The 17,710-nt window shown below is 39.9% G+C and overlaps 8 non-coding genes across 8 annotated transcripts; all 8 read right to left on the reverse strand.

Annotated features, from left to right (window-relative positions):
- Positions 1–5,057: 5,057 nt before the first annotated feature.
- On the reverse strand, positions 5,058–5,128 carry trnag-gcc (transfer RNA glycine (anticodon GCC)). The gene has a single exon. It is a non-coding gene; the product is annotated as a tRNA-Gly (tRNA).
- A 3,519-nt stretch (positions 5,129–8,647) lies between these two features.
- trnag-gcc (transfer RNA glycine (anticodon GCC)) lies at positions 8,648–8,718 on the reverse strand. Its single transcript has one exon. It is a non-coding gene; the product is annotated as a tRNA-Gly (tRNA).
- A 733-nt stretch (positions 8,719–9,451) lies between these two features.
- On the reverse strand, positions 9,452–9,522 carry trnag-gcc (transfer RNA glycine (anticodon GCC)). The gene has a single exon. It is a non-coding gene; the product is annotated as a tRNA-Gly (tRNA).
- A 734-nt stretch (positions 9,523–10,256) lies between these two features.
- trnag-gcc (transfer RNA glycine (anticodon GCC)) lies at positions 10,257–10,327 on the reverse strand. Its single transcript has one exon. It is a non-coding gene; the product is annotated as a tRNA-Gly (tRNA).
- Positions 10,328–12,724: 2,397 nt separating this feature from the next.
- trnas-gcu (transfer RNA serine (anticodon GCU)) lies at positions 12,725–12,795 on the reverse strand. The gene has a single exon. It is a non-coding gene; the product is annotated as a tRNA-Ser (tRNA).
- A 739-nt stretch (positions 12,796–13,534) lies between these two features.
- On the reverse strand, positions 13,535–13,605 carry trnas-gcu (transfer RNA serine (anticodon GCU)). Its single transcript has one exon. It is a non-coding gene; the product is annotated as a tRNA-Ser (tRNA).
- Positions 13,606–15,164: 1,559 nt separating this feature from the next.
- trnag-gcc (transfer RNA glycine (anticodon GCC)) lies at positions 15,165–15,235 on the reverse strand. Its single transcript has one exon. It is a non-coding gene; the product is annotated as a tRNA-Gly (tRNA).
- A 1,543-nt stretch (positions 15,236–16,778) lies between these two features.
- On the reverse strand, positions 16,779–16,849 carry trnag-gcc (transfer RNA glycine (anticodon GCC)). Its single transcript has one exon. It is a non-coding gene; the product is annotated as a tRNA-Gly (tRNA).
- Between the last annotated feature and the right edge of the window lie 861 nt (positions 16,850–17,710).

The following is a 17,710-nucleotide window of genomic DNA, read 5'->3' on the forward strand; positions in this document are numbered from 1 at the left end:
ATGAACATACTTCAGGAATGTTTCGCACTGAAAACACAAACATTTTTATTGACACAAAAACAGCTAAGAGTGTTCAGGCTGAGGGAAGATTTCACAAAACTGTTTTATACTAGAAGACCTTCCAATGGTCTGACAAAATAAGAATGTAAGAAAAATAGCCTATGATGTAGAACATTTTAAAAGCTGGCAACTGCTGCATTGGCCGGGAATCGGACCCGGGTCTCCCGCGTGGCAGGCGAGAATTCTACCACTGAACCACTAATGCTTACATGAAAGACTCTTTTAAATGTAGTCTACTGAGCAGAACCTTTCTGCTCTCCCACAAGCCAGTCGAAAAAACTACCACTGACCTAACATTGCTTTCCTGACTATGCTTAAGAAATGTTCTGCATTAATGCTTTCATGAACATACTTCAGGAATGTTTTGCACTGAAAACACAAACATTTTTATTGACACAAAAACAGCTAAGAGTGTTCAGGCTGAGGGAAGATTTCACAAAACTGTTTTATATTAGAAGACCTTCCAACGGTCTGACAAAATAAGAATGTAAGAAAAATAGCCTATGATGTAGAACATTTTAAAAGCTGGCAACTGCTGAATTGGCCGGGAATCGGACCCAGGTCTCCCGCATGGAAGATAAGAATTCTACCACTGAACCACCAATGCTTACATGCAAGTCACATTTGAAATGTAGTATACTGCTCTCCAAAAACCTTTCTGCTCTCCCACAAGCCAGTCGAAAAAACTTCCACTGACCTAACATTGCTTTCCTGACTATGCTTAAGAAATGTTCTGCATTAATGCTTTAATGAACATACTTCAGGAATGTTTCGCACTGAAAACACAAACATTTTTATTGACACAAAAACAGCTAAGAGTGTTCAGGCTGAGGGAAGATTTCACAAAACTGTTTTATACTAGAAGACCTTCCAATGGTCTGACAAAATAAGAATGTAAGAAAAATAGCCTATGATGTAGAACATTTTAAAAGCTGGCAACTGCTGCATTGGCTGGGAATCGGACCCTGGTCTCCCGCGTGGCAGGCAAGAATTCTACCACTGAACCACCAACGCTTACATGCAAGTCACATTTGAAATGTAGTCTACTGCTCTCCAAAAACCTTTCTGCTCTCCCACAAGCCAGTCGAAAAAACTTCCACTGACCTAACATTGCTTTCCTGACTATGCTTAAGAAATGTTCTGCATTAATGCTTTAATGAACATACTTCAGGAATGTTTCGCACTGAAAACACAAACTTTTTTTATTGACACACAATAAGCTAATAGTGTTCAGGCTGAGGGAAGATTTCACAGAACTGTTTTATATTAGAAGATCTTCCAACGGTCTGACAAAATAAGAATGTAAGAAAAATAGCCTATGATGTAGAACATTTTAAAAGCTGGCAACTGCTGCATTGGCCGGGAATCTGACCCGGGTCTCCCGCGCGGCAGGCGAGAATTCTACCACTGAACCACCAATGCTCACATGAAAGACTCTTTTAAATGTAGTCTACTGAGCAGAACCTTTCTGCTCTCCCACAAGCCAGTCGAAAAAACTACCACTGACCTAACATTGCTTTCCTGACTATACTTAAGAAATGTTCTGCATTAATGCTTTCATGAACATACTTCAGGAATGTTTCGCACTGAAAACACAAACATTTTTATTGACACAAAAACAGCTAAGAGTGTTCAGGCTGAGGGAAGATTTCACAAAACTGTTTTATATTAGAAGACCTTCCAATGGTCTGACAAAATAAGAATGTAAGAAAAATAGCCTATGATGTAGAACATTTTAAAAGCTGGCAACTGCTGCATTGGCTGGGAATCGGACCCTGGTCTCCCGCGTGGCAGGCAAGAATTCTACCACTGAACCACCAATGCTTACATGCAAGTCACATTTGAAATGTAGTCTACTGCTCTCCAAAAACCTTTCTGCTCTCCCACAAGCCAGTCGAAAAAACTTCCACTGACCTAACATTGCTTTCCTGACTATGCTTAAGAAATGTTCTGCATTAATGCTTTAATGAACATACTTCAGGAATGTTTCGCACTGAAAGCACAAACTTTTTTTATTGACACACAATAAGCTAATAGTGTTTAGGCTGAGGGAAGATTTCACAAAACTGTTTTATATTAGAAGACCTTCCAACGGTCTGACAAAATAAGAATGTAAGAAAAATAGCCTATGATGTAGAACATTTTAAAAGCTGGCAACTGCTGCATTGGCCGGGAATCGGACCCTGGTCTCCCGCGTGGCAGGCCAGAATTCTACCACTGAACCACCAATGCTTACATGCAAATCACATTTGAAATGTAGTATACTGCTCTCCAAAAACCTTTCTGCTCTCCCACAAGCCAGTCGAAAAAACTTCCACTGACCTAATATTGCTTTCCTGACTATGCTTAAGAAATGTTCTGCATTAATGCTTTAATGAACATACTTCAGGAATGTTTCGCACTGAAAACACAAACATTTTTATTGACACAAAAACAGCTAAGAGTGTTCAGGCTGAGGGAAGATTTCAAAAAACTGTTTTATACTAGAAGACCTTCCAATGGTCTGACAAAATAAGAATGTAAGAAAAATAGCCTATGATGTAGAACATTTTAAAAGCTGGCAACCAGTGCATTGGCCAGGAATCGGACCCGGGTCTCCCGCGTGGCAGGCTAGAATTCTACCACTGAACCACCAATGCTTACTTGCAAGTCAAATTTGAAATGTAGTATACTGCTCTCCAAAAACCTTTCTGCTCTCCCACAAGCCAGTCGAAAAAACTACCACTGACCTAACATTGCTTTCCTGACTATGCTTAAGAAATGTTATGCATTTATGCTTTAATGAACATACTTCAGGAATGTTTCGCACTGAAAACACAAACATTTTTATTGACACAAAAACAGCTAAGAGTGTTCAGGCTGAGGGAAGATTTCACAAAACTGTTTTATACTAGAAGACCTTCCAATGGTCTGACAAAATAAGAATGTAAGAAAAATAGCCTATGATGTAGAACATTTTAAAAGCTGGCAACTGCTGCATTGGCCGGGAATCGGACCCTGGTCTCCCGCGTGGCAGGCAAGAATTCTACCACTGAACCACCAACGCTTACATGCAAGTCACATTTGAAATGTAGTCTACTGCTCTCCAAAAACCTTTCTGCTCTCCCACAAGCCAGTCGAAAAAACTTCCACTGACCTAACATTGCTTTCCTGACTATGCTTAAGAAATGTTCTGCATTAATGCTTTAATGAACATACTTCAGGAATGTTTCGCACTGAAAACACAAACTTTTTTTATTGACACACAATAAGCTAATAGTGTTCAGGCTGAGGGAAGATTTCACAGAACTGTTTTATATTAGAAGACCTTCCAACGGTCTGACAAAATAAGAATGTAAGAAAAATAGCCTATGATGTAGAACATTTTAAAAGCTGGCAACTGCTGCATTGGCCGGGAATCGGACCCGGGTCTCCCACGTGGCAGGCGAGAATTCTACCACTGAACCACCAATGCTCACATGAAAGACTCTTTTAAATGTAGTCTACTGAGCAGAACCTTTCTGCTCTCCCACAAGCCAGTCGAAAAAACTACCACTGACCTAACATTGCTTTCCTGACTATGCTTAAGAAATGTTCTGCATTAATGCTTTCATGAACATACTTCAGGAATGTTTCGCACTGAAAACACAAACATTTTTATTGACACAAAAACAGCTAAGAGTGTTCAGGCTGAGGGAAGATTTCACAAAACTGTTTTATACTAGAAGACCTTCCAATGGTCTGACAAAATAAGAATGTAAGAAAAATAGCCTATGATGTAGAACATTTTAAAAGCTGGCAACTGCTGCATTGGCCGGGAATCGGACCCGGGTCTCCCGCGTGGCAGGCAAGAATTCTACCACTGAACCACCAATGCTTACATGCAAGTCACATTTGAAATGTAGTCTACTGCTCTCCAAAAACCTTTCTGCTCTCCCACAAGCCAGTCGAAAAAACTTCCACTGACCTAACACTGCTTTCCTGACTATGCTTAAGAAATGTTCTGCATTAATGCTTTAATGAACATACTTCAGGAATGTTTCGCACTGAAAGCACAAACTTTTTTTATTGACACACAATAAGCTAATAGTGTTCAGGCTGAGGGAAGATTTCACAAAACTGTTTTATATTAGAAGACCTTCCAACGGTCTGACAAAATAAGAATGTAAGAAAAATAGCCTATGATGTAGAACATTTTAAAAGCTGGCAACTGCTGCATTGGCCGGGAATCGGACCCAGGTCTCCCGCGTGGCAGGCGATAATTCTACCACTGAACCACCAATGCTTACATGAAAGACTCTTTTAAATGTAGTCTACTGAGCAGAACCTTTCTGCTCTCCCACAAGCCAGTCGAAAAAACTTCCACTGACCTAACATTGCTTTCCTGACTATGCTTAAGAAATGTTCTGCATTAATGCTTTAATGAACATACTTCAGGAATGTTTCGCACTGAAAACACAAACATTTTTATTGACACAAAAACAGCTAAGAGTGTTCAGGCTGAAAGAAGATTTCACAAAACTGTTTTATACTAGAAGACCTTCCAATGGTCTGACAAAATAAGAATGTAAGAAAAATAGCCTATGATGTAGAACATTTTAAAAGCTGGCAACTGCTGCATTGGCCGGGAATCAGACCCGGGTCGCCCGCGTGGCAGGCGAGAATTCTACCACTGAACCACCAATGCTTACATGAACGAATCTTTTAAATGTAGTCTACTGAGCAGAACCTTTCTGCTCTCCCACAAGCCAGTCGAAAAAACTACCACTGACCTAACATTGCTTTCCTGACTATGCTTAAGAAATGTTCTGCATTAATGCTTTAATGAACATACTTCAGGAATGTTTCGCACTGAAAACACAAACATTTTTATTGACACAAAAACAGCTAAGAGTGTTCAGGCTGAGGGAAGATTTCACAAAACTGTTTTATACTAGAAGACCTTCCAATGGTCTGACAAAATAAGAATGTAAGAAAAATAGCCTATGATGTAGAACATTTTAAAAGCTGGCAACCAGTGCATTGGCCGGGAATCGGACCCGGGTCTCCCGCGTGGCAGGCGAGAATTCTACCACTGAACCACCAATGCTTACATGAAAGACTCTTTTAAATGTAGTCTACTGAGCAGAACCTTTCTGCTCTCCCACAAGCCAGTCGAAAAAACTACCACTGACCTAACATTGCTTTCCTGACTATGCTTAAGAAATGTTCTGCATTAATGCTTTCATGAACATACTTCAGGAATGTTTCGCACTGAAAACACAAACATTTTTATTGACACAAAAACAGCTAAGAGTGTTCAGGCTGAGGGAAGATTTCAAAAAACTGTTTTATACTAGAAGACCTTCCAATGGTCTGACAAAATAAGAATGTAAGGAAAATAGCCTATGATGTAGAACATTTTAAAAGCTGGCAACCAGTGCATTGGCCGGGAATCGGACCCGGGTCTCCCGCGTGGCAGGCAAGAATTCTACCACTGAACCACCAATGCTTACATGAAAGACTCTTTTAAATGTACTCTACTGAGCAGAACCTTTCTGCTCTCCCACAAGCCAGTCGAAAAAACTACCACTGACCTAACATTGCTTTCCTGACTATGCTTAAGAAATGTTCTGCATTAATGCTTTAATGAACATACTTCAGGAATGTTTCGCACTGAAAACACAAAATTTTTTTCCTGACACACAATAAGCTAAGAGTGTTCAGGCTGAGGGAAGATTTCACAAAACTGTTTTATATTAGAAGACCTTCCAACGGTCTGACAAAATAAGAATGTAAGAAAAATAGCCTATGATGTAGAACATTTTAAAAGCTGGCAACTGCTGCATTGGCCGGGAATCAGACCCTGGTCTCCCGCGTGGCAGGCGAGAATTCTACCACTGAACCACCAATGCTTACATGAAAGACTCTTTTAAATGTAGTCTACTGAGCAGAACCTTTCTGCTCTCCCACAAGCCAGTCGAAAAAACTACCACTGACCTAACATTGCTTTCCTGACTATGCTTAAGAAATGTTATGCATTAATGCTTTAATGAACATACTTCAGGAATGTTTCGCACTGAAAACACAAACATTTTTATTGACACAAAAACAGCTAAGAGTGTTCAGGCTGAGGGAAGATTTCACAAAACTGTTTTATATTAGAAGACCTTCCAACGGTCTGACAAAATAAGAATGTAAGAAAAATAGCCTATGATGTAGAACATTTTAAAAGCTAGCAACTGCTGAATTGGCCGGGAATCGGACCCAGGTCTCCCGCATGGAAGGCAAGAATTCTACCACTGAACCACCAATGCTTACATGCAAGTCACATTTGAAATGTAGTATACTGCTCTCCAAAAACCTTTCTGCTCTCCCACAAGCCAGTCGAAAAAACTTCCACTGACCTAACATTGCTTTCCTGACTATGCTTAAGAAATGTTCTGCATTAATGCTTTAATGAACATACTTCAGGAATGTTTCGCACTGAAAACACAAACATTTTTATTGACACAAAAACAGCTAAGAGTGTTCAGGCTGAGGGAAGATTTCACAAAACTGTTTTATACTAGAAGACCTTCCAATGGTCTGACAAAATAAGAATGTAAGAAAAATAGCCTATGATGTAGAACATTTTAAAAGCTGGCAACTGCTGCATTGGCCGGGAATCGGACCCGGGTCAGTCGAAAAAACCACCAATGCTTACATGAAAGACTCTTTTAAATGTAGTCTACTGAGCAGAACCTTTCTGCTCTCCCACAAGCCAGTCGAAAAAACTACCACTGACCTAACATTGCTTTCCTGACTATGCTTAAGAAATGTTCTGCATTAATGCTTTCATGAACATACTTCAGGAATGTTTTGCACTGAAAACACAAACATTTTTATTGACACAAAAACAGCTAAGAGTGTTCAGGCTGAGGGAAGATTTCACAAAACTGTTTTATATTAGAAGACCTTCCAACGGTCTGACAAAATAAGAATGTAAGAAAAATAGCCTATGATGTAGAACATTTTAAAAGCTGGCAACTGCTGCATTGGCCGGGAATCGGACCCAGGTCTCCCGCATGGAAGGCAAGAATTCTACCACTGAACCACCAATGCTTACATGCAAGTCACATTTGAAATGTAGTATACTGCTCTCCAAAAACCTTTCTGCTCTACCACAAGCCAGTCGAAAAAACTTCCACTGACCTAACATTGCTTTCCTGACTATGCTTAAGAAATGTTATGCATTAATGCTTTAATGAACATACTTCAGGAATGTTTCGCACTGAAAACACAAACATTTTTATTGACACAAAAACAGCTAAGAGTGTTCAGGCTGAGGGAAGATTTCACAAAACTGTTTTATACTAGAAGACCTTCCAATGGTCTGACAAAATAAGAATGTAAGAAAAATAGCCTATGATGTAGAACATTTTAAAAGCTGGCAACTGCTGCATTGGCCGGGAATCGGACCCAGGTCTCCCGCGTGGCAGGCGAGAATTCTACCACTGAACCACCAATGCTTACATGCACGTCACATTTGAAATGTAGTCTACTGCTCTCCAAAAACCTTTCTGCTCTCCCACAAGCCAGTCGAAAAAACTTCCACTGACCTAACATTGCTTTCCTGACTATGCTTAAGAAATGTTCTGCATTAATGCTTTAATGAACATACTTCAGGAATGTTTCGCACTGAAAACACAAACATTTTTATTGACACAAAAACAGCTAAGAGTGTTCAGGCTGAAGGAAGATTTCACAAAACTGTTTTATACTAGAAGACCTTCCAATGGTCTGACAAAATAAGAATGTAAGAAAAATAGCCTATGATGTAGAACATTTTAAAAGCTGGCAACTGCTGCATTGGCCGGGAATCGGACCCGGGTCAGTCGAAAAAACCACCAATGCTTACATGAAAGACTCTTTTAAATGTAGTCTACTGAGCAGAACCTTTCTGCTCTCCCACAAGCCAGTCGAAAAAACTACCACTGACCTAACATTGCTTTCCTGACTATGCTTAAGAAATGTTCTGCATTAATGCTTTCATGAACATACTTCAGGAATGTTTCGCACTGAAAACACAAACATTTTTATTGACACAATAACAGCTAAGAGTGTTCAGGCTGAGGGAAGATTTCAAAAAACTGTTTTATACTAGAAGACCTTCCAATGGTCTGACAAAATAAGAATGTAAGAAAAATAGCCTATGATGTAGAACATTTTAAAAGCTGGCAACTGCTGCATTGGCCGAGAATCAGACCCGGGTCGCCCGCGTGGCAGGCGAGAATTCTACCACTGAACCACCAATGCTTACATGAACGAATCTTTTAAATGTAGTCTACTGAGCAGAACTTTTCTGCTCTCCCACAAGCCAGTCAAAAAAACTACCACTGACCTAACATTGCTTTCCTGACTATGCTTAAGAAATGTTCTGCATTAATGCTTTAATGAACATACTTCAGGAATGTTTCGCACTGAAAACACAAACATTTTTATTGACACAAAAACAGCTAAGAGTGTTCAGGCTGAGGGAAGATTTCACAAAACTGTTTTATACTAGAAGACCTTCCAATGGTCTGACAAAATAAGAATGTAAGAAAAATAGCCTATGATGTAGAACATTTTAAAAGCTGGCAACCAGTGCATTGGCCGGGAATCGGACCCGGGTCTCCCGCGTGGCAGGCGAGAATTCTACCACTGAACCACCAATGCTTACATGAAAGACTCTTTTAAATGTAGTCTACTGAGCAGAACCTTTCTGCTCTCCCACAAGCCAGTCGAAAAAACTACCACTGACCTAACATTGCTTTCCTGACTATGCTTAAGAAATGTTCTGCATTAATGCTTTCATGAACATACTTCAGGAATGTTTCGCACTGAAAACACAAACATTTTTATTGACACAAAAACAGCTAAGAGTGTTCAGGCTGAGGGAAGATTTCAAAAAACTGTTTTATACTAGAAGACCTTCCAATGGTCTGACAAAATAAGAATGTAAGAAAAATAGCCTATGATGTAGAACATTTTAAAAGCTGGCAACTGCTGCATTGGCCGAGAATCAGACCCGGGTCGCCCGCGTGGCAGGCGAGAATTCTACCACTGAACCACCAATGCTTACATGAACGAATCTTTTAAATGTAGTCTACTGAGCAGAACTTTTCTGCTCTCCCACAAGCCAGTCAAAAAAACTACCACTGACCTAACATTGCTTTCCTGACTATGCTTAAGAAATGTTCTGCATTAATGCTTTAATGAACATACTTCAGGAATGTTTCGCACTGAAAACACAAACATTTTTATTGACACAAAAACAGCTAAGAGTGTTCAGGCTGAGGGAAGATTTCACAAAACTGTTTTATACTAGAAGACCTTCCAATGGTCTGACAAAATAAGAATGTAAGAAAAATAGCCTATGATGTAGAACATTTTAAAAGCTGGCAACCAGTGCATTGGCCGGGAATCGGACCCGGGTCTCCCGCGTGGCAGGCGAGAATTCTACCACTGAACCACCAATGCTTACATGAAAGACTCTTTTAAATGTAGTCTACTGAGCAGAACCTTTCTGCTCTCCCACAAGCCAGTCGAAAAAACTACCACTGACCTAACATTGCTTTCCTGACTATGCTTAAGAAATGTTCTGCATTAATGCTTTCATGAACATACTTCAGGAATGTTTCGCACTGAAAACACAAACATTTTTATTGACACAAAAACAGCTAAGAGTGTTCAGGCTGAGGGAAGATTTCAAAAAACTGTTTTATACTAGAAGACCTTCCAATGGTCTGACAAAATAAGAATGTAAGAAAAATAGCCTATGATGTAGAACATTTTAAAAGCTGGCAACCAGTGCATTGGCCGGGAATCGGACACGGGTCTCCCGCGTGGCAGGCAAGAATTCTACCACTGAACCACCAATGCTTACATGAAAGACTCTTTTAAATGTAGTCTACTGAGCAGAACCTTTCTGCTCTCCCACAAGCCAGTCGAAAAAACTACCACTGACCTAACATTGCTTTCCTGACTATGCTTAAGAAATGTTCTGCATTAATGCTTTAATGAACATACTTCAGGAATGTTTCGCACTGAAAACACAAAATTTTTTTCCTGACACACAATAAGCTAAGAGTGTTCAGGCTGAGGGAAGATTTCACAAAACTGTTTTATATTAGAAGACCTTCCAACGGTCTGACAAAATAAGAATGTAAGAAAAATAGCCTATGATGTAGAACATTTTAAAAGCTGGCAACTGCTGCATTGGCCGGGAATCGGACCCGGGTCTCCCGCGTGGCAGGCGAGAATTCTACCACTGAACCACCAATGCTTACATGAAAGACTCTTTTAAATGTAGTCTACTGAGCAGAACCTTTCTGCTCTCCCACAAGCCAGTCGAAAAAACTACCACTGACCTAACATTGCTTTCCTGACTATGCTTAAGAAATGTTATGCATTAATGCTTTAATGAACATACTTCAGGAATGTTTCGCACTGAAAACACAAACATTTTTATTGACACAAAAACAGCTAAGAGTGTTCAGGCTGAGGGAAGATTTCACAAAACTGTTTTATACTAGAAGACCTTCCAATGGTCTGACAAAATAAGAATGTAAGAAAAATAGCCTATGATGTAGAACATTTTAAAAGCTGGCAACTGCTGCATTGGCCGGGAATCGGACCCGGGTCTCCCGCGTGGCAGGCGAGAATTCTACCACTGAACCACTAATGCTTACAAGAAAGACTCTTTTAAATGTAGTCTACTGAGCAGAACCTTTCTGCTCTCCCACAAGCCAGTCGAAAAAACTACCACTGACCTAACATTGCTTTCCTGACTATGCTTAAGAAATGTTCTGCATTAATGCTTTCATGAACATACTTCAGGAATGTTTTGCACTGAAAACACAAACATTTTTATTGACACAAAAACAGCTAAGAGTGTTCAGGCTGAGGGAAGATTTCACAAAACTGTTTTATATTAGAAGACCTCATAGAATCAGAATCAGAATCAGAATCAGAATCTCTTTATTTCACCAAGTATGTTACCCATACAAGGAATTTGTCTTGGTGAGAGCAACACGTATGACAAGTAACAAAGAAACACAGAACACAGTCTTAAACTAAAGGAAAATTACACTAAACAATAAATAGGGTAGGGGATAAATTAAAAAAAAAAAAAAAAGTAGAAAGTACTAAAGGTAATAAAGGTAATAAAGAGCTGAAAGATGTATTTACAGAAAAGAACATCTGTACAGGTGTGCAAATAGTCATAGTGCAAAATAGGCAGAGTGCAAATAACTGTTCAGTCCGGTTTGGTACAGTTCAGTTGTAAGTTTAGAGGTTTACAGTGGGAGGTGACCACTGTGATTGAGGAGCGCTACAGCTCTGGGGAAGAAGCTGTTAGCATGACGTGTTGTGCTGGTTTTGATGGACCGCATCAACGGTCTGACAAAATAAGAATGTAAGAAAAATAGCCTATGATGTAGAACATTTTAAAAGCTGGCAACTGCTGAATTGGCCGGGAATCGGACCCAGGTCTCCCGCATGGAAGGCAAGAATTCTACCACTGAACCACCAATGCTTACATGCAAGTCACATTTGAAATGTAGTATACTGCTCTCCAAAAACCTTTCTGCTCTCCCACAAGCCAGTCGAAAAAACTTCCACTGACCTAACATTGCTTTCCTGACTATGCTTAAGAAATGTTCTGCATTAATGCTTTAATGAACATACTTCAGGAATGTTTCGCACTGAAAACACAAACATTTTTATTGACACAAAAACAGCTAAGAGTGTTCAGGCTGAGGGAAGATTTCACAAAACTGTTTTATACTAGAAGACCTTCCAATGGTCTGACAAAATAAGAATGTAAGAAAAATAGCCTATGATGTAGAACATTTTAAAAGCTGGCAACTGCTGCATTGGCTGGGAATCGGACCCTGGTCTCCCGCGTGGCAGGCAAGAATTCTACCACTGAACCACCAACGCTTACATGCAAGTCACATTTGAAATGTAGTCTACTGCTCTCCAAAAACCTTTCTGCTCTCCCACAAGCCAGTCGAAAAAACTTCCACTGACCTAACATTGCTTTCCTGACTATGCTTAAGAAATGTTCTGCATTAATGCTTTAATGAACATACTTCAGGAATGTTTCGCACTGAAAACACAAACTTTTTTTATTGACACACAATAAGCTAATAGTGTTCAGACTGAGGGAAGATTTCACAGAACTGTTTTATATTAGAAGATCTTCCAACGGTCTGACAAAATAAGAATGTAAGAAAAATAGCCTATGATGTAGAACATTTTAAAAGCTGGCAACTGCTGCATTGGCCGGGAATCTGACCCGGGTCTCCCGCGTGGCAGGCGAGAATTCTACCACTGAACCACCAATGCTCACATGAAAGACTCTTTTAAATGTAGTCTACTGAGCAGAACCTTTCTGCTCTCCCACAAGCCAGTCGAAAAAACTACCACTGACCTAACATTGCTTTCCTGACTATACTTAAGAAATGTTCTGCATTAATGCTTTCATGAACATACTTCAGGAATGTTTCGCACTGAAAACACAAACATTTTTATTGACACAAAAACAGCTAAGAGTGTTCAGGCTGAGGGAAGATTTCACAAAACTGTTTTATATTAGAAGACCTTCCAATGGTCTGACAAAATAAGAATGTAAGAAAAATAGCCTATGATGTAGAACATTTTAAAAGCTGGCAACTGCTGCATTGGCTGGGAATCGGACCCTGGTCTCCCGCGTAGCAGGCAAGAATTCTACCACTGAACCACCAATGCTTACATGCAAGTCACATTTGAAATGTAGTCTACTGCTCTCCAAAAACCTTTCTGCTCTCCCACAAGCCAGTCGAAAAAACTTCCACTGACCTAACATTGCTTTCCTGACTATGCTTAAGAAATGTTCTGCATTAATGCTTTAATGAACATACTTCAGGAATGTTTCGCACTGAAAACACAAACTTTTTTTATTGACACACAATAAGCTAATAGTGTTCAGACTGAGGGAAGATTTCACAGAACTGTTTTATATTAGAAGATCTTCCAACGGTCTGACAAAATAAGAATGTAAGAAAAATAGCCTATGATGTAGAACATTTTAAAAGCTGGCAACTGCTGCATTGGCCGGGAATCTGACCCGGGTCTCCCGCGTGGCAGGCGAGAATTCTACCACTGAACCACCAATGCTCACATGAAAGACTCTTTTAAATGTAGTCTACTGAGCAGAACCTTTCTGCTCTCCCACAAGCCAGTCGAAAAAACTACCACTGACCTAACATTGCTTTCCTGACTATACTTAAGAAATGTTCTGCATTAATGCTTTCATGAACATACTTCAGGAATGTTTCGCACTGAAAACACAAACATTTTTATTGACACAAAAACAGCTAAGAGTGTTCAGGCTGAGGGAAGATTTCACAAAACTGTTTTATATTAGAAGACCTTCCAATGGTCTGACAAAATAAGAATGTAAGAAAAATAGCCTATGATGTAGAACATTTTAAAAGCTGGCAACTGCTGCATTGGCTGGGAATCGGACCCTGGTCTCCCGCGTAGCAGGCAAGAATTCTACCACTGAACCACCAATGCTTACATGCAAGTCACATTTGAAATGTAGTCTACTGCTCTCCAAAAACCTTTCTGCTCTCCCACAAGCCAGTCGAAAAAACTTCCACTGACCTAACATTGCTTTCCTGACTATGCTTAAGAAATGTTCTGCATTAATGCTTTAATGAACATACTTCAGGAATGTTTCGCACTGAAAGCACAAACTTTTTTTATTGACACACAATAAGCTAATAGTGTTTAGGCTGAGGGAAGATTTCACAAAACTGTTTTATATTAGAAGACCTTCCAACGGTCTGACAAAATAAGAATGTAAGAAAAATAGCCTATGATGTAGAACATTTTAAAAGCTGGCAACTGCTGCATTGGCCGGGAATCGGACCCTGGTCTCCCGCGTGGCAGACCAGAATTCTACCACTGAACCACCAATGCTTACATGCAAATCACATTTGAAATGTAGTATACTGCTCTCCAAAAACCTTTCTGCTCTCCCACAAGCCAGTCGAAAAAACTTCCACTGACCTAATATTGCTTTCCTGACTATGCTTAAGAAATGTTCTGCATTAATGCTTTAATGAACATACTTCAGGAATGTTTCGCACTGAAAACACAAACATTTTTATTGACACAAAAACAGCTAAGAGTGTTCAGGCTGAGGGAAGATTTCAAAAAACTGTTTTATACTAGAAGACCTTCCAATGGTCTGACAAAATAAGAATGTAAGAAAAATAGCCTATGATGTAGAACATTTTAAAAGCTGGCAACCAGTGCATTGGCCAGGAATCGGACCCGGGTCTCCCGCGTGGCAGGCTAGAATTCTACCACTGAACCACCAATGCTTACTTGCAAGTCAAATTTGAAATGTAGTATACTGCTCTCCAAAAACCTTTCTGCTCTCCCACAAGCCAGTCGAAAAAACTACCACTGACCTAACATTGCTTTCCTGACTATGCTTAAGAAATGTTATGCATTTATGCTTTAATGAACATACTTCAGGAATGTTTCGCACTGAAAACACAAACATTTTTATTGACACAAAAACAGCTAAGAGTGTTCAGGCTGAGGGAAGATTTCACAAAACTGTTTTATACTAGAAGACCTTCCAATGGTCTGACAAAATAAGAATGTAAGAAAAATAGCCTATGATGTAGAACATTTTAAAAGCTGGCAACTGCTGCATTGGCCGGGAATCGGACCCTGGTCTCCCGCGTGGCAGGCAAGAATTCTACCACTGAACCACCAACGCTTACATGCAAGTCATATTTGAAATGTAGTCTACTGCTCTCCAAAAACCTTTCTGCTCTCCCACAAGCCAGTCGAAAAAACTTCCACTGACCTAACATTGCTTTCCTGACTATGCTTAAGAAATGTTCTGCATTAATGCTTTAATGAACATACTTCAGGAATGTTTCGCACTGAAAACACAAACTTTTTTTATTGACACACAATAAGCTAATAGTGTTCAGGCTGAGGGAAGATTTCACAGAACTGTTTTATATTAGAAGACCTTCCAACGGTCTGACAAAATAAGAACGTAAGAAAAATAGCCTATGATGTAGAACATTTTAAAAGCTGGCAACTGCTGCATTGGCCGGGAATCGGACCCGGGTCTCCCGCGTGGCAGGCGAGAATTCTACCACTGAACCACCAATGCTCACATGAAAGACTCTTTTAAATGTAGTCTACTGAGCAGAACCTTTCTGCTCTCCCACAAGCCAGTCGAAAAAACTACCACTGACCTAACATTGCTTTCCTGACTATGCTTAAGAAATGTTCTGCATTAATGCTTTCATGAACATACTTCAGGAATGTTTCGCACTGAAAACACAAACATTTTTATTGACACAAAAACAGCTAAGAGTGTTCAGGCTGAGGGAAGATTTCACAAAACTGTTTTATACTAGAAGACCTTCCAATGGTCTGACAAAATAAGAATGTAAGAAAAATAGCCTATGATGTAGAACATTTTAAAAGCTGGCAACTGCTGCATTGGCCGGGAATCGGACCCGGGTCTCCCACGTGGCAGGCAAGAATTCTACCACTGAACCACCAATGCTTACATGCAAGTCACATTTGAAATGTAGTCTACTGCTCTCCAAAAACCTTTCTGCTCTCCCACAAGCCAGTCGAAAAAACTTCCACTGACCTAACATTGCTTTCCTGACTATGCTTAAGAAATGTTCTACATTAATGCTTTAATGAACATACTTCAGGAATGTTTCGCACTGAAAGCACAAACTTTTTTTATTGACACACAATAAGCTAAGAGTGTTCAGGCTGAGGGAAGATTTCACAAAACTGTTTTATATTAGAAGACCTTCCAACGGTCTGACAAAATAAGAATGTAAGAAAAATAGCCTATGATGTAGAACATTTTAAAAGCTGGCAACTGCTGCATTGGCCGGGAATCGGACCCAGGTCTCCCGTGTGGCAGGCGATAATTCTACTACTGAACCACCAATGCTTACATGAAAGACTCTTTTAAATGTAGTCTACTGAGCAGAACCTTTCTGCTCTCCCACAAGCCAGTCGAAAAAACTTCCACTGACCTAACATTGCTTTCCTGACTATGCTTAAGAAATGTTCTGCATTAATGCTTTAATGAACATACTTCAGGAATGTTTCGCACTGAAAACACAAACATTTTTATTGACACAAAAACAGCTAAGAGTGTTCAGGCTGAAAGAAGATTTCACAAAACTGTTTTATACTAGAAGACCTTCCAATGGTCTGACAAAATAAGAATGTAAGAAAAATAGCCTATGATGTAGAACATTTTAAAAGCTGGCAACTGCTGCATTGGCCGGGAATCAGACCCGGGTCGCCCGCGTGGCAGGCGAGAATTCTACCACTGAACCACCAATGCTTACATGAACGAATCTTTTAAATGTAGTCTACTGAGCAGAACCTTTCTGCTCTCCCACAAGCCAGTCGAAAAAACTACCACTGACCTAACATTGCTTTCCTGACTATGCTTAAGAAATGTTCTGCATTAATGCTTTAATGAACATACTTCAGGAATGTTTCGCACTGAAAACACAAACATTTTTATTGACACAAAAACAGCTAAGAGTGTTCAGGCTGAGGGAAGATTTCACAAAACTGTTTTATACTAGAAGACCTTCCAATGGTCTGACAAAATAAGAATGTAAGAAAAATAGCCTATGATGTAGAACATTTTAAAAGCTGGCAACCAGTGCATTGGCCGGGAATCGGACCCGGGTCTCCCGCGTGGCAGGCGAGAATTCTACCACTGAACCACCAATGCTTACATGAAAGACTCTTTTAAATGTAGTCTACTGAGCAGAACCTTTCTGCTCTCCCACAAGCCAGTCGAAAAAACTACCACTGACCTAACATTGCTTTCCTGACTATGCTTAAGAAATGTTCTGCATTAATGCTTTCATGAACATACTTCAGGAATGTTTCGCACTGAAAACACAAACATTTTTATTGACACAAAAACAGCTAAGAGTGTTCAGGCTGAGGGAAGATTTCAAAAAACTGTTTTATACTAGAAGACCTTCCAATGGTCTGACAAAATAAGAATGTAAGGAAAATAGCCTATGATGTAGAACATTTTAAAAGCTGGCAACCAGTGCATTGGCCGGGAATCGGACCCGGGTCTCCCGCGTGGCAGGCAAGAATTCTACCACTGAACCACCAATGCTTACATGAAAGACTCTTTTAAATGTAGTCTACTGAGCAGAACCTTTCTGCTCTCCCACAAGCCAGTCGAAAAAACTACCACTGACCTAACATTGCTTTCCTGACTATGCTTAAGAAATGTTCTGCATTAATGCTTTAATGAACATACTTCAGGAATGTTTCGCACTGAAAACACAAAATTTTTTTCCTGACACACAATAAGCTAAGAGTGTTCAGGCTGAGGGAAGATTTCACAAAACTGTTTTATATTAGAAGACCTTCCAACGGTCTGACAAAATAAGAATGTAAGAAAAATAGCCTATGATGTAGAACATTTTAAAAGCTGGCAACTGCTGCATTGGCCGGGAATCGGACCCTGGTCTCCCGCGTGGCAGGCGAGAATTCTACCACTGAACCACCAATGCTTACATGAAAGACTCTTTTAAATGTAGTCTACTGAGCAGAACCTTTCTGCTCTCCC

The sequence above is a fragment of the Salminus brasiliensis genome, chromosome 3 (assembly GCF_030463535.1).
Source record: "Salminus brasiliensis chromosome 3, fSalBra1.hap2, whole genome shotgun sequence".
Lineage (NCBI taxonomy): Eukaryota > Metazoa > Chordata > Actinopteri > Characiformes > Bryconidae > Salminus > Salminus brasiliensis.